Source organism: Panthera uncia, chromosome A2, assembly GCF_023721935.1.
Source record: "Panthera uncia isolate 11264 chromosome A2, Puncia_PCG_1.0, whole genome shotgun sequence".
NCBI classification, from domain to species: domain Eukaryota; kingdom Metazoa; phylum Chordata; class Mammalia; order Carnivora; family Felidae; genus Panthera; species Panthera uncia.
The window spans coordinates 88,558,472-88,575,215 of record NC_064816.1 but is presented as its reverse complement, the minus strand read 5'-3'; positions in this window follow the sequence as shown (position 1 = coordinate 88,575,215).

Sequence of the window (16,744 nt, the reverse complement as noted above, 5' to 3'; positions counted from 1 at the left end):
GGTTTTGATGGTTTCCTGTCTCACATTCAGGTCCTTCATCCATTTTGAGTTTATTTTTGTGAATGGTGTAAGAACTTGGTCTAGTTTCATTCCTCTGCATGTTGCTGTCCCGTTCTCCCAGCACCATTTGTTAAAGAGACTGTCTTTTTCCCATTGGATATTCTTTCCTGCTTTGTCAAAGATTAGCTGGCCATACTTTTGTGGGTCCAATTCTGTAGCCTCTATTCTATCCCGTTGGTCTATGTGACTGTTTTTGTGCCAATACCATGCTGTCTTGATGATTACAGCTTTGTAGAAGTTGTGGTTTATATATACAATGGAATACTACTTGGCAATGAGAAAGAATGAAATATGGCCTTTTGTAGCAACGTGGTTGGAACTGCAGAGTGTTAGGCTAAGTCAAATAAGTCATACAGAGAAAGACAGATACCATATGTTTTCATTCTTACATGGATCCTGAGAAACGTAACAGAAGACCATGGGGGAGGGGAAGGCGGGGAAATGTTAGAGAGGGAGGGAGGCAAACCGTAAGAGACTCTTAAAAACTGAGATTAAACTGAGGGTTGATGGGGGGTGGGAGGGAAGGGAAAGTGGATGATGGGCATTGAGGAGGGCACCTGTTGGGATGAGCATTGGGTGTTGTATGGAAACCAATTTGACAATAAATTTCATATTTAAAAAAATAATAAAAAATAAAGGCATAAAATATTAAAATAAATTTTTATAGGTACTTTGCTGGAGGTCCTAACCCTCTATTTTCCCTCTCTTGCTTACATTTTTAATATGATTGATATTATTATAATATGGTCTTTGAATAAATGAGGCCTTGTTATACCGTAATAACAATAATAAAGATGATGGTGGTAGTAATAATCAAAATTTCTAAAATTTATTGAGGACTCACTTTAAGAACAATTTTAAGTGCATTATGTATATGTCTCATTACAATCTTACAAAGAAGTAGTATTATCTCCACTGTTGTAGCAAAAGGAAAACAGAGGACTACACCAAAGATACTGCCTATTCCTAGAGTGAAAAAAAAAACGAGAATCTGGGATTTTCCCTCCAGTTTGACTGACTCTGAGGTCTCTGTTTTCCCATTACCATGCTATACTGACTGACTCTGCAAAGCAGCATAATGGATATCACAAATGGACAACAGATATCATAAGCGCATTTTTGTATGATTTATAAAGTTTACATGCTGGCCAAGATTAAATCAAGGACAAGAAGCTCAATGAAAAGAGTCATTGTGGTCACAAGGTGAATGCATGTGTAGCGGCTGCCAATCCCCAACCCTGTATGTCACAAGCCTGCTCCTGAGTTTACAGAGAATCTGATACCAAAGATATTTAACATCCACTGTGACACTTCTTAGATCAAGGCAATATGCACTTATTCACAATTCACAGTGTACCGAACCGAGGTAACTGAAAAACTGGGGATATAAAGAAAAGATATATATTCTCTGCCTACAAGGGACTTACAGTCTAGTTGGAAATATAAAACTCGTATGAAAATTCAAAGAATTTCACAATATAATAAAATTTTTTAAAGGTTTGAAATGCACACAGGATAGCATTACTTCAGAAGAGAGAGCTTGGTAGGGAACAGTTTGAGATGAGTAGTGGTGTGCAGCAGCCAATTCTTGAATATAGACTGAAGGGTTATAGAGCTTTCAGACTGACAATGAGGAGTCACAAGGTTTGCTCATCAGGTGGAGATACCATATGAAACACAGAAATGAAAAGCATATGTATAGTTGCAGGGCAGAGAGGAAGAGACACAGCAAAGAGGATTCCTACCTAGAGAGGGGATTGTGAGCAACGCAGTCAAATAGAGGCAAGGTGGTATAGTGGAATTGTCTCATAGAGGGGCCATTGCATAAATACTTGAAGAAACCAGGCAAATCAGGCTGAGCAATCTGGGCAGTATCCTCTGGCTAAAGGGGAGATTTCTTAAGTTTTTTCTAAGAAGAATGACATAATGGATCCTTAGGAAAAATAATCAAAGTGATATATAAGAAGGAAATAGGAAGAAGGGCAGGAGCCTCTCATGGCTGACAAGATATCAGAAGAAAACCGCAGAAATCTGGGCTTGAGGTTACGATTGCCTAGATACATGAGAATGAAGAAATGCACAATGGGGGCCTACTCCTTTATAAAGGAGACATTGCCAGGTGTCATGGCTAGTAAGAAAAGAAATAGAAAGTTAAAAAGAGCGCTCGGGTTTTCAAATCAAATTATCAGAATTATTTATGAAGCTCCCAACACTCAGGATATGTAACATCTTAGTCATCCCCCATCGAACAGGCTCCCTGCACCTCTGAACTGAATTAGTATTTTTGATTTGGGCCCAGCTGGTAGTTCTGGGACGTTTGCCAGAGGATCTGCTGACCAGCTTAATAATTACATGTTTATTAGAATGTGTAATTTATGAAAACAACTTGAAAAATGAAACCCAAGACTGCCTTGAATGAAAGAAACCTTATTAAATGCAAAAACACATTTAATTTATTTATTTGATTCTATCCTGGAAAGGAAAGAGAGTAAACTCTCATACCTATACAGAAAACCCAATAATTATTTACTCATTTAACTAATTGCTCAATTAAGTCAATAACATACCCATTCAACAAATATGACATGGAGCACATACTACTTGCCAGGCACTGTACTAGGTATTGAAGATAGAAATAATAGAATAATATCCCTCCCCAAGAGGCTCATAGAGTGGCAAAAGAATAATTCAAGATGTTGGGGAATCACAAAGCGGTGCCAGTTACCCACATCACCTCTGAAAGTGGCAGGAATAAAAATGGGCAGTACTCTGATGTGGAAAAGGGCAAGAGGTGCTTCATCATTTAAGTGAAATAAGCTTTGCCCCTTCTCTTGCTCTAGAGTCATTTTTGATCTCCTTCTTTCTTTACACCCAACATCGAATCCATTAGCACATTTTATGAGGTCTACCTTCACAATCTATCCCAAATCTGATTGTTTTTCTCATGCTATCTACTGCTCTGTAAGCAGCTAGTTCCAGTTCCAGTTATCTCACACATGGACTAATGCAATGGTCTTCTCACTGGTCTTCCGGCCTCTATTATGGCCTCCTAGCATCTCATCACCCAAATTCAGAATGGGCTTTTTGAAGTTAAATCAGATCTTGTCACTCCATTGGTTAAAATCGATGCTCACTTGGAGTATAATGTGAAGTTCTAACCATGCCCCATAAAGCCCTACACAGACTGCACTTATCTCCAATCTCCTCCCCATTCTCCAGCCCAGCTTCCATGTGCCATATGGCCTCCTTGCTGTTCTCCAGAAAACCAAGGGCACTCCCACCACAGGCTTGCATGTTACTGTTCTCTCTGCATGAAACAGTTTTCCCTACATAGCTGCTTCTCTTCTTTTTGTCTTTGCACAAGTATCACTTAATATAGCATCTTCCCTAAATCTTTAGTCCTATTACTGTTTTATTCTTCTTGTTTATCACATATTTGTTTATTGTTTGACCCTCCCTGCTGAAATGAAAACGTCACAAGTACAGAATACTTGGTATATTTTTGTGTGCTGCAGTATCTCTAAAATAATGTGTGGCACAAAGAATGCCCAAACACAGACAGTATTAGTTGAATTAGCAAGTCAAATATAACTGAAATAGCTCAGGGATTTTTCTTATTTTCAGCCTGCTTAAGTGGGCAACTAAACAAAGGATAAGTATTGAAATGATAACCCTCATTTGTAATCATCAAGTCTTTAACCTGTAACACCTGTAAAGTTTAAGGAGCCTATAGGTTACCTTCATTCAAATAGGATTGTACAGAGATTTCAGACTTATACAGATCATTTTAGGAAATTTTTAAAAATAGAAAAGTATGCTTTAAAAAATCAGCTAGAAATTTATTTCCCCAGGTTATCCATGGCTAATATCTTCACGTGGGTGTCATAATGCATGTACAATTTTATACTCTAATTTTCATTATCCAATATTTAGGCTTTTCTTAGCACTAAACAAAATTCTTTGAAGCTATATGTGTGTGAGAGAGTTTATACAAACTGCTTTCCAGAAAGGATCTATCAATACACACCTCAGTGAACACACATGGTATCTGTCTCTCCTTGCTGATGCTGAGAACTCAGAGGCAAGGTAGTAGCGTGGTTGAGAGCTCAACAGCCAAAGGCACACTGCCCAAGTCCAACCCTAGCTTCGCCACTTACTAGCTTTGTTTGGGAAATGTGTGTCATCTCTCATTGCCTCACTTTTCCTAGCTATAAAAAGGAGCTAACAACAATACCAAGCTCACAGGCTTATCGTGAGAATTAAGTTGGGTAAACATAAGCAAAATGCTTAAAATAATGCCTAGCAACTACTTAACATATACAAATGTTAGCTGGGAAGCTGAAGAAAATAATATTCAATATTGTATACGAACATTTAAGCATGAGGAAAAAGTGATAATATCCCACTTATCTTTGGTTATAAACATATTGACTAATTTTTTATTTCTTGATCATTTTTTCATATTTAGTCTAAGTCCTTTGCTTATAATTTATAGATTCATAAGGGTTATTTATATATTGAGATTAACTCTTCACATATTTATTGAAAAATTCCTGTAATTTGTTATATCATTTGTTCATTAATATTATGCATTTTATTTATAATGTAAAGAAAAACTTTAATTTATATTATCAAGCCTATCAACTTGTGCTTTCAAATTTTATCCATTATTTTATGCTTCTACATTTTCTCCAATATTTTATTACTTAGAATTTTATATTTAGCTTTTTAAGTTATATGGAAATTAGTGTATGATAGGATGTGAGAATTTACCTTGAAGTTTCTATGGAGCAAATTTTCTCAATATCATTTATTTAAAAATCCATCTACAGCCATTCTTTTATTATACTTCCTTTAGACTAAGTTTATATGAATTTATAATATAAGTTTATTAAGTTTATATGTATATCTATATATACACACACACCCATATACATATATCAAAATTAAATTCTGTATCCTAAATATTATTTTACATTTTATGTCAATATTTATAGAATAAATAAATGAATTTGAGCTGAGTGGACAGTAAGGATAAAAAGTACTTTGGCAGAGTTTTCTTTTGTCTGTCCAAATAAGGCTAAATATTTCCTTCATAGGAAACTTTTCATACTAAATTCCAATTAAAGGTAAAAAGCAGTGTGTGAGAACCTCCTGCAGAATTTGCTGCACGCAGATGATCTGTGCAACACTAATAGCTTCACATACTCAATGTGATTGTGCATGAGCCTGTTACTAATAAGCCCACTCAAATAAGCTGGCTAATGTATAGCACAATAAATAGAACAATTAGAAATGTCACAGCGTCAACCAAAGCATTTCTGAAATTCTAATCTTTGTTTCTAACCATTTGGGCTTGTTTCCCTGCTGTTGTTTCTAAAGCTCACACTCTCATTAACACAGAAAAGAACAGAGGCTTTCAAGAGTTCTGTGGAAGGCCTGCTGCTGATCACTTGCCCCCATATTTTTTAACGAGCCTGAACATTTGAAAGTAAATGAATTTTAAGTGCAGCATCTTGAACTCATTTCAAAATGAGTATGTAGATCTCATTTCTAGTCCTTCAGTTATTAGAATTAGATAAATGAATGAGTGGATGGATAGATCAGTCAATCAGGTAAAAGGCCATCCATTTCCTGCCTTGTACTGTTGGACGAGATGACTGCAATTAACTGTCTGATGTCCCTCCACTAGGGAGGAAGCACAGTCTTCCTCTGGGCACCCAGCAGGAGAGATGCTAGGGCTGAGGTTAACATGTTTTTGGATCACAACAGGAGACCTCAGTGAGATAAACAATTAAGTTAAGGACATTCCAGATCATTTTATCCTTGATTTCTTTTTGACCAATTTTTCCTGGTCAAAGTTGCTATGGGAAGATAAGCTTGCCTTCTACATGATTTTTTATGAGGTATAAAAGCCAACCCTAATGCTTGTTTTCATTTTATGGTCAAATGTCTTTAGTGTTTTTGGTAGATTTATGTGTTTTGGGAGACATTATTGTGGTATTTTTTTTTCTGGTTTCACTTGTATTTTTGCAAAGATTTGTGACCCATTTGTCTAAAGAAATGTAGCAATAAAAAACTTTACTTTGTTAAAATCTTCTTGGGCTGTATTCTTTGTTTAATTCAAAATAACATCATCTGATACATGGATAGACTCCAATTAGGTAAAAACACAGAGCATCTATTTTAGAAAATAGGTATATACCGTATAAACCGATGCTAACATCCAGCTTGCTAATTAGGAATACAGACTGTCAAAGATCAACTTAGAGAGACACATGTCACTCAGAACTCCCAGGGTGCCTGGGGTGTTCAGTAGGTTAAGTGTCTGACGTCGGCTCAGGTCCTGATCTCGTGGTTTGTGAGTTCAAGCCCTGCATCAGGCTCTGTGCTGACAGCTCAACACCTGGAGCCTGCTTCAGGTTCTGTGTATCCCTCTCTCTCTCCCCCTCCCCTGCTCGCACTCTGTCTCTCTCTCAAAAATAAACAAATATTAAAAAAAAACTCCCTACAAAATAAAGAAACTACCATGGCATCATACCACATTTAATCAGCAGATGATGAAGTCTATTTACAGTAGAGTTATGACTATTATATTGTTATGCTATATTCATAGGGTCCAAAGCAAGCTCTGAGGGAAAACTGGGACATCTGCAGATGTGTCAAATGGCTAGCAGAAAAAGATCAAAGTCTTTCAAGGTTGTGGTTATGGAGGCTCGTAATCCTGTGTTCCTTCCAAGTACAATCATATCCTGGCTACAACGTGAGAATCTTGTGAAAGCTTGGAGTGAACTTCAAATAAGGCTCTTGCGTATGAATCACATCCACAGGCTATAATAAATAAAGTATTCCATTTTCCCAGGAAAAAAGTATTTAAATTATTAATCGTGCTCAACCTATGAAGAACTGGCCATCAATACTACTTCTACAGATACTAAATTATCTCTCACCAAGGAATATTCCAAATTTAAACACCTCACATATGAATATCTGTTATCTTTTACATGTTCTGATGTGTCAACAGGCTTTCTAGGATTGAGAATATGATTGATTGTTTCAGTGAGGTGCTAATCATCAGGGTAACAAAAATAGAGAATGTCAGAAAGAATCATTCACAGAATCCTTTTTCAGTTTACTACATCAGGAATCCAAGTGAGAAAAGAGAAATAGGAAATCAGACCTTTCAAGGGAATCATTTTAATTAACCTCATCAGCACTGCTTTGGTTCAAAAATGTGGAAGATACACAGTTCCTTTGACATGTTTTCCATATTAAATATTTAAAACAATGATGAAGAGGCTTCCAGGATCAGCTATGACAAAGAGATTAGAAATTACCACCACTCCATCCTTAACAAGAAAAAGCCGGACAAACTGAAAATCAATGACTTGTTTTGGACCCATCAGAGAACTGACATCACAGTACAAACTAAAACCCCATCATCTAAAGAGATACATACACCCAGAGACACAGGCTAGATCAGCTCCCTTCAAGCAAAAGCCTCTGGGGCCATAAGTCAGTAATTCTGATGACTTGTTAGAGGCTGAATACTCCTAGTTTGTCCATTAAGACAATAATAATACATAAAATTAAATTAAAAATTATGCAGTTTGGAAATGAAGAAATAAAACCATTTTTATTCAAAGACAGCATGTTGTTTATGGACAACACTCCAAAGAATCTATTAAAAAAAACTATGAAGAAATTCCCAGAACCAATAACAAAAATGCAAAATTTCAAGACACAAAGTCAAAATACAGAAGTCAGTTGCTGTATACCAGCATTAAGCAATTGGAATCTGAAAGTTGAAAAGCAATCCCTTTTACAATAGCATCCAAAAACTGAAGTACTTTGGCATAAATCTAATACAGTTTGCACAGGATATATATAGCAAACTAAAAAAAAATAAATAAATAGAAACAAACCAAAGAAGAAATCAAAGGATCTAAAATAGTCAATACAAAACTGAAGAATAAAGTTGGAAAACTTACACTACTTGATTTTAATGTTTACTATAAAGCTGTAGGAATCAAGACAGCACACTACTGGAGAAAGAATAGATCTATATCAATGGAACAGAAGAAAATCCCCAAAATAAAACAGCAATTCAATAGAGAAAAGGTAGCCTTTCCAACAAAGTGCTGGAAAAATTGGACATCCCTAAATAAATAAATAAATAAATAAATAAATAAATAAAATTTTGCAAAACTCTAGACCCAGACCTTACATCTTACACAAAAATTAACTCGAAATAAATTTAAAACCTAGATGCAGAACACAAAGTATAAAAATTTTAAAAGAAACAGGAGAAAATCTGTTACCTCAGTTTTGGTAGTGAGTTTTTAGATAAAATACGAAAAGCACAATCCAATTAAGAAAAAACTGGTAAGCTAGACTTTATTAAAAATAAAGTTTCTGCTATATAAAAGACACTAGTTAGACAATGAAAAAACAACTCATGGATTGAGAGAAAATACATGCAAAACACATGTCTGATAAAAAGACTTATACACAAAATACAAAAAGAACACCTAAAACTCAACAATAAGAAAGCAAACAACCCAATTAAAAAATACCCAACAGATCTGAACAGACACTTCACCAAAGAATAAACACAAACAACAACAACAAAAACAAAGTATCATTTGTCATTAAAGAAGTGCAAGCTAAATAACAAGAGCTCAACAACTAGGAGACTAGCTAAAATCCAAATTTTGACCATACAAATTGCTGACGAGAATACAGAGCAACAAGAACTCTCGTTGGTGGAATGCAGAATGGTTCAGCTACTATGTAAGGTCATTTAACAGTTTCTTACCAAACTATACTTTCAACCAGACAATCAAGCAATTGAGCTCCTCCTTATTTACCCAGCTGGTTTGAAAAACTTATTTCCACATAAAAACCTGTACTAGAATCCTTACAGCAGCTTTATTCATAATGGTCAAACATTTGGAACAGTCAAGATGTTCAATAGGTGAATGGATAAACAAACTGGTACATCCATATAATGGAATTATTAGTCAGTGTGATAGTCAGCTATCAAGCAATGTAAATAATAAGGATAAATCTTAACTGCAGATTTCTAGTGAAGGAAGCCAGTCTCAAATGACTACCTACTACATAATTCTATTTATATGATGCTCTGAGAAAGGCAAAAACAATAGCATTGATAACAGATCAGTGTTTACAAAGATTCAGTGGGAGGCAGGTGCTGATTGGTGGAACACGGGAGTTTTTAGAATGATGAAACTCTTCTGTGTTTACTGTAGTGGTAGCCACGTGACACTATGGATTTGTAAAAATTCATAGGACCTCACAGGACGAAAAGTGACCCTAACCGATAGCTATTTTTAAAAAATCACTTAGGAGGGATCGAAGGATGGAATAAATATGGTGACAAAATAATCTAACTGTAAATGTATGAAACAATGTCACTGAAGTGGATAGGGAAGAAGGATGCCCTCCCAAGTAATTCTGGAAATGAGTGGAGATTGTAAAACTAATGTCAAAAGAGGTATTTCTTAAGTCCTATACTATAATTGATAGTTTTTTTCCTTCACAGGAATATAGATTAAAATTTCCAAAACTACTATAAATATATACTTCACTTTAATAATTAGGTAAATATATGGCAGATGGTGGGAGCCAGGTTTCTCAAAGTTGACATAGAAAATTAAAACTAAGTAAGCATTAAGGCTAGAATGCTCCATGTGATATTGGATTTGAGTTGGAGATATCAGTAAAGCTCATGCTTAACTTAATGAAGACACAGATAACATGCATAAAGAAATATAGATACTTATAAATACATGGGTTAGGAAGGAAAATACAATGGTACATGGGAGCCAAGTAAAAGAGCTCCTCACAACCAAAGTTGGAATACTTTTTGCTCAAATAAATGATATTCATACTAAAATTATAACTCTAATAGTAAAACAAATATCTATAGGTCCATACTAATAAAAATAAATTATTGAATAAAGAAATAAAATGGGAAGAGTGGGAAGAACAGTTTATGTAGCAAATCCAAAGAAACTTTGTAGACGCTGTATGTTCAAGGAGCTGGAGCTCGACTCCCTACTCCTTAAGTGTAGGTGGTACAATGATTTCTTTCCAAAAGATACAGCATGAAAAAAAAGGGGGGAAATAACTTTAACTGTAGAGAAATTTAACAAACGCTACCTCAACCAGGTGATCAAAGATAACAACAGTGAAAAGTCGCAATGATAGTATGTACCCTTGATATGATGTGACAATAACAGCACTTACCTCCCTGCTCTTCCTCCTAAAAACCCATAACCCCTGTAATAATCATGAGAAAAACATCAGACAAAATTGATTAAGAAATATTCTACAAAATACCTGACTAGTAATCCTCAAAACTGCCAATGTCTTCAAAAATAAATAAAGCTTAAGAAACTGTCACAGCCAAGAGGGCCGAAGGAGATATAACCAAATGTAATGTGGTAGCCTGGCTGAGATCCTTAAACAGTAAAAGAAAATGAGGTAAAAGGGAAGGAAATATGAATAAAATGTGGAATTTAGTTAAAAATAATGTACGATATGGTGACAGATGGTAACTACACTTAGTGTGGTAAGCATAGCATAATGTGTAGAATTGTCAAATCACTATGTTGTACGTCTGAAACTAGTATAACAATAACTATACGTCAAAAAATACTCGAATATCTTTAAAATAGAAAAAAACACATATGGATATAGAACAAAAATTAATTTTCTAAAAAATAATAACGCACAATACTGGTTCATTATTAATAGAGGAAATTGGGTATAGGTATATGAAAATTCTCTATATTATTTCACAACTTTTCTATAAATGTTTAACTATTCTAAATTTTTTTAAGTATTAATATATTTTAGATACAACATGAACCCCTCACTCAACTGATTGTTTGCAAATATTTTCTCCCATTCAGTAGGTTGCCTTTTCATTTTATTGACTGGTTTTTTTTCTTTGTAGAAGCTTCTCAGTTTGATATAGTCCCACTTGCTGATTTTTGCCTTTGTTGCTTCAGCTTTTCGTATCATATCCAAAAAATCATTGCCAAGACCAATATCAAGGAGCGTCTTCCCTATGTTTTCTTTTAGGAGCTTTAAGTATAAGGTCTTATATTTAAGTTATATAAAGAACGCAAACAACTCAATAATAAAAATAAACAATCTGATTATAAAATGAACAGAGGAAATGAACAGATATTTTTCAAAGGAGACATCCAAATGGCCAACAGATACATGAAAAGATGTTCAACATTACCAATCATCAGAGAAATGCAGATCAAAACCACCAGGAAATACCACCTCACATCTGTTAGAATGGCAATCTATAAGAAGACAAAAGATAAGAAATGTTGGCAAAAATGTGGAGAAAGGAAACTCTTATGCACTACCTGTGGGAATATAAATTTGTATAGTCACTAAGGAAAAGAGTATGGAGGTTTCTCAAAATATTTAAAATAGAACTATCAAAGGCTTTCATGCAGACGGTTTGGAAAAAAACCAGGGAATAAGTGCCAAGCTTTAGCCTGTTCCTATGTTTTAAATGTGTTTCTTGACTATCTCATTTTCTAACTTCAAGTCTAGAATGGCAACTACTTCATTGGTAATTACTTTGAGTAGAAATGCCTGAGTCTTGTACCATACTTGGATATTGGCTAGAAGTCATGCATCATCCCTCTAAGCAGGAAATGTCAGCACAAACGATGCAGATTACAAAATGAGAAAATCCAAAACAAAAGTTCATGTGCAAGTCTCCCAGGTGTACAAAGTGGGACATTGAATGGATGAGAAACATCATGAACAAAGATTCAAAACCTACATGAAATGGCAAGTTCTAGAGGTTGAGAAGTTGATGAGAAAGGTGCCCACAGGCTGGTATCTGGTGAAGGACACTTCCTGGTTCATATATGGCCATCTTTTCACTGTGTTCTCCTCACGTGGTAGAAGAGATCCAAGATATTTCTCTAAATCTTTCGAAGGCTTATGGATTACAGACATGGTGATGATCATGATCAATGGAAAACCTCAACTACTTTTCTCTGAATTTGAAGACATCATCTATCATGTTCTCTGTCATCTTCCCTAACCATAGTCCCTGAATGAAGACAATTCTCTACCCCTTAGAAAATGAAAACAGGAATATTATTATCTTTTTGACTAATTCCTCCTTTAATTTTAAAGATGGGCAACAAATAAAGTTTATTGGTATCAATGGTTTGGACTATAATCTATAAAAGTTTAAATTATTCCATATGAGGCAGAAGTACATAATCATCCTCTGATCCTAAGAATGATCTTAAAGCAATCAGATTGGGGCATCTGGGGGGCTCAGTTGGTTGAGCATCCAACTTCGGTTCAGGTCATGATCTCATAGTTCATGAGTTCGAGACCCACATTGGGCTTGCTGCTGTCAGCACAGAGCCTGCTTCAGATCCTCTGTCTCCCTCTCTCTCTACCCTTCTCCTACTCAAGCTCTCTATCAGCAATAAACATTAAAAAAAAAAAAAAGCAACCAAACTTATAGATGAGAATGGGAAAAAAAAGAACTATCATTGAGGTAACCATCCTACTTCTGGGTATATATCCAAAGGAAATAAAAACTAAATTATTAAAAAGTTATCTGCATTCCTATGTTCGCTGCAGCATTATTAACACTAGCCAAGATATGGAAACAACATAATCATCCGTCAACAAATCAATAAAGAAGACATATGATATTGTGATATATCATATGATACATGATAGAAAGATAGAAATCCTACCATTTGCAACAACACAGATGGACCCTGAGGGCATTATGCTCAGTAAGGTAAATCAGGGAAAGAAAGATACTGTATGAAATCACTTACATGTGGAATCTAAAAAATGTGAACACATAGAAACTGAGATTAGAATGGTGGTTACCAGGAGCTGGGGAGTCGGGGAATTGGGAAGATGTTGGTCCAAGATTATAAATTTGCAACCAGAAAATGAGTAAGTTCTAGACATATAATGCACAGCATCGTGATTACAGTCAACAATACTGCATTATATACTTCAAAAATGCTAAGAGATGAGATCTTAAATGTTCTAACCACAATAAATAAATAAATAAATAAATAAATAAATAAATAATATTTATATGACATGATAGAGATGTTAGCTAACGCCATGGTGATGATCATACTACAATCAACACTTCACACACCTTAAACTTACACAATTATATGTCAGTTAAAAGGTATTAATAAGATGCACACAATATTGAAGATTCCCCTGTAGGTTACATAGGTTTTTTCTCCCACCAATTTTTATAATTAGTGTTCAGGATTCAAATTCTAACTCAAATTAAATATTATTAGAATGCATTTTAAATACATTTTTATCAAGTTTAATTTTGACTATGAAAACACAGACCTTTTTAGTATGAACATACAAATATATATATAATTGTCTTTTTATTTTTCTGTTAATTTTACTTGGGTGTTCCAAAATTTCCATTAGGTGGGTCATTTTTGGAAACCAACAGATCTCATTCAATAATTTCTCCTAAGTGAGAATCACACAGATGCATTTGCCACCCCCCCTCCCCCACCAACACACACTCACTACAGTTCTTTTAATTCACAAACTCTTGATGAATTTTTTCTTTAAATAATCAGCATATTTCAGTAGGAAATAGTACAGTATGGTGTTCTGATCCTATTTCTTTAAATAAAACTGAAAATAGAATTGCAAGGTTGAGGCTTGAATCTTTAATAGATTTATCATTTTGACAACATTATTTAATGTGGATTCCAGAACTCCAGGCACACCTTTAAACATAAGAGATTCTGTGTGAAGAGAAAAACATATTACTTCAGTTTCAGAGTTTTCAAATTGATCTTAATGTGTAAAGCTTTTATACCTTCCTATCATTGCTACAACACCATCAATACATAAATACTATGCAGTGTGTTTCAATCCGATCTTATTTTTTAAAGGGTTCATCTCCCATATGACTATGCCACCTCCACAGTTTGTTTTGTTGTTTCTTTCAAATCACTTAATGTTTCTCAGCATTTCTCTTAGGAGAGTCTAAGTGAGAGGTAAGAAGAGTTAACTTTTTAAAAACTGATTTCCTACAGACTGGTCTTTCTGAGAGGTGGTGGCTGCTGGCAGAGCAGAACCAACTGGAAATACAAACCACTCCACAGAAAAGAGATACAAACAAGTACTAAGGAATTCAATTCTATAAGAATGCTAAGGCAGTAGTGGATCAGGGTTGGAAGCCAAGGATTTGTTCTGTCATAGATCTACAACACAAGGCATGGACCCAAGTCTCTGATCATAGCAGCTAGGCTTATACTCTTCCAACCAAAAATAGTAATATGGCAAATCAGTGCGGATGGTCAAAGTTCTATCAGATCATAGGACTATGACTACAATACTCAGCCTGCAGTCTAGACCATGTGATAGTACTTCTTCTGCCAGGGGACCAGCTCTTAGAGTCTGATATCTAACTGCCTTATATTCCTGTGGGCTCCTCCAGAGTGCCTTTTCAGGCTGCACTGCAAATCTGCTAGTCCTCTTATATCACAAGTTTCTCTTTACAGGCATCCAGGCTTGGTGTGTGTGTTCTTGGGTCATTTATCCTCATCTGTTTGACAATTTGGTGCAGAAAGCTAGACATCTTGCCCCAAACTTACCATAGGCTTCAAAAGGGGAACCAAGGGATTAGAGATCAAGAACATATCCAAGGAAGGTTAAGAAATTATTCAGGGGATGGTGGGATCTATCAATGATGAGGATTTGAATTACAGGTTACTGATTTGTTACTTATCTCTTCTGTTGATTGTATCATACACCAGGGACCAAAGACAACCTTCTTTTGTTATTATTAATGATCTTGAAGGGATTTTCCCAGAAATGAAAAGTCTCCATGAGGGAGAGAGGGAGATTAAAGCTACAATTTGCTAACTGATATGGGAGAAATAATGCTCTTTTGATTTCATCCTTTATCTTCTTCTGAAACTAAGTACATTAGTCCAAAACCAAATAGTGTTGCTAGGGTGCTCCACGTTCTCCACATTCTGTGTATACAGAAATTAAGATTAAAAAAGGCCAAAAACACACGGCCCTCCCATTAGAAAAGTAAGTCACATCTAAAGGTACCAAGTAAACCTGACAGAGTCACTCAATATACTTTTTTAAGGAGTCTCCCAATTATAAGGCTATAAAATAACTTTCAGATATAGAACATGAATATGATGAGATCTATGATGTTCCCAACCTTAATTTATATAAAATAAAACACTGGAAGGTGGGAATGGGGGCATCCTTCAATTGCACTAACTGCTGAATACCTAAGATATGGGATAAAGAGAGGGCTCAGAACTTTCTAAAAATGGAGACAAAAGGGACTTCAAAACTATAGCTACTCCCTATGGTTTAAAGTTTATAAAGTGATTGGTCCTGCAAAGTAGCCCCTCAAGAGTCACCAGTCAGGGGCGTCTCATTTGCAGAACCATTGCCTATCCAACTGTGGATACACCCATGTAGTTTAAGCACTAGAGACATTGTTCTATTTACCATTGGACTATCCAGATATCATCCAAACAAACAGTGAAACACTCTTCAAAGATCTGGAAATACAACAGTCTAGTTCTGGTAGAGGAACTACTATCATGCTCTGCTTTAGTCACAGAGTGCAGCACAAAGGAGAAACTTACTCCAAAACCCTAGAACTCTGCATTATGTTCTCTTTGGGACATAGCAGAGCCTCCATGTAGCATCCCCTTTTATCCTTTAAGTGTAATTGATCTACTGGGTCAAAGCCCTGAAATTTCAACTTGTTGCAAATCCTTTTTTTATTCTGGGACCCTTTCAAGATCTGCAATTAATCAGTAAATGAATTGAAAGAGCATCTCCAAGTATGAAGTATGTTGACTTTGATATTCAGAGAAGCCCACCAATTGTGACTCTTTCTTTGTATGGAGCGGTAGGAGGTAGAACAATCCCTTTCATTTAAGGAGCTATCTTAACATTTCTGAGATCATTCAATCCTTAGAGACTTTACCAATGCAGCTGCCCCCTGAAATTTTATTTCCCATCCTCTGGCTTATGTTTCTTACTGTTTCTTACTGAGATAGCTAGGTACTTGCTCATTTCCTTTTCACCAACATAATGTCGTACATGTAACGGACCATAGTGAGGATCTATAGGATGATCACGGTCCCTGTAGACTTTTATGATTATATTATGAATATACAGAATATACAGATATTCTACCGGACCTACCTGAATTTTCCACAACAAAATAGACCTAAATATGGACATTTTAAAAAGGACCATCTCTGCATCTTTCAAGTATTAAGCCCATTATTCCTACTGAAATTTACGAACTCAATCCACAGTAGTATCTTCCATCGTATTTTATTTACCTTCTGCTGTGAGTAACCAGGACAAAATGATACTCCATTCCCCAATGTAGTTCTTAATTTCTTGGTGAAGGGCATGTCTGCCAGACCCTCCTAGATATGTAGTTAAAGAATGACTAAACTAGGTGTATACAAATATGTGTACTTCAATATTTCTATTTCACTAATTGTTGGGACTTGGTCCTCTAAAATATAAAATGGAAGCCCTTACATCTCACCTCACTCAACTGTGGGCAACAATTGTGTCCAAGCTTTGATTAACCAAC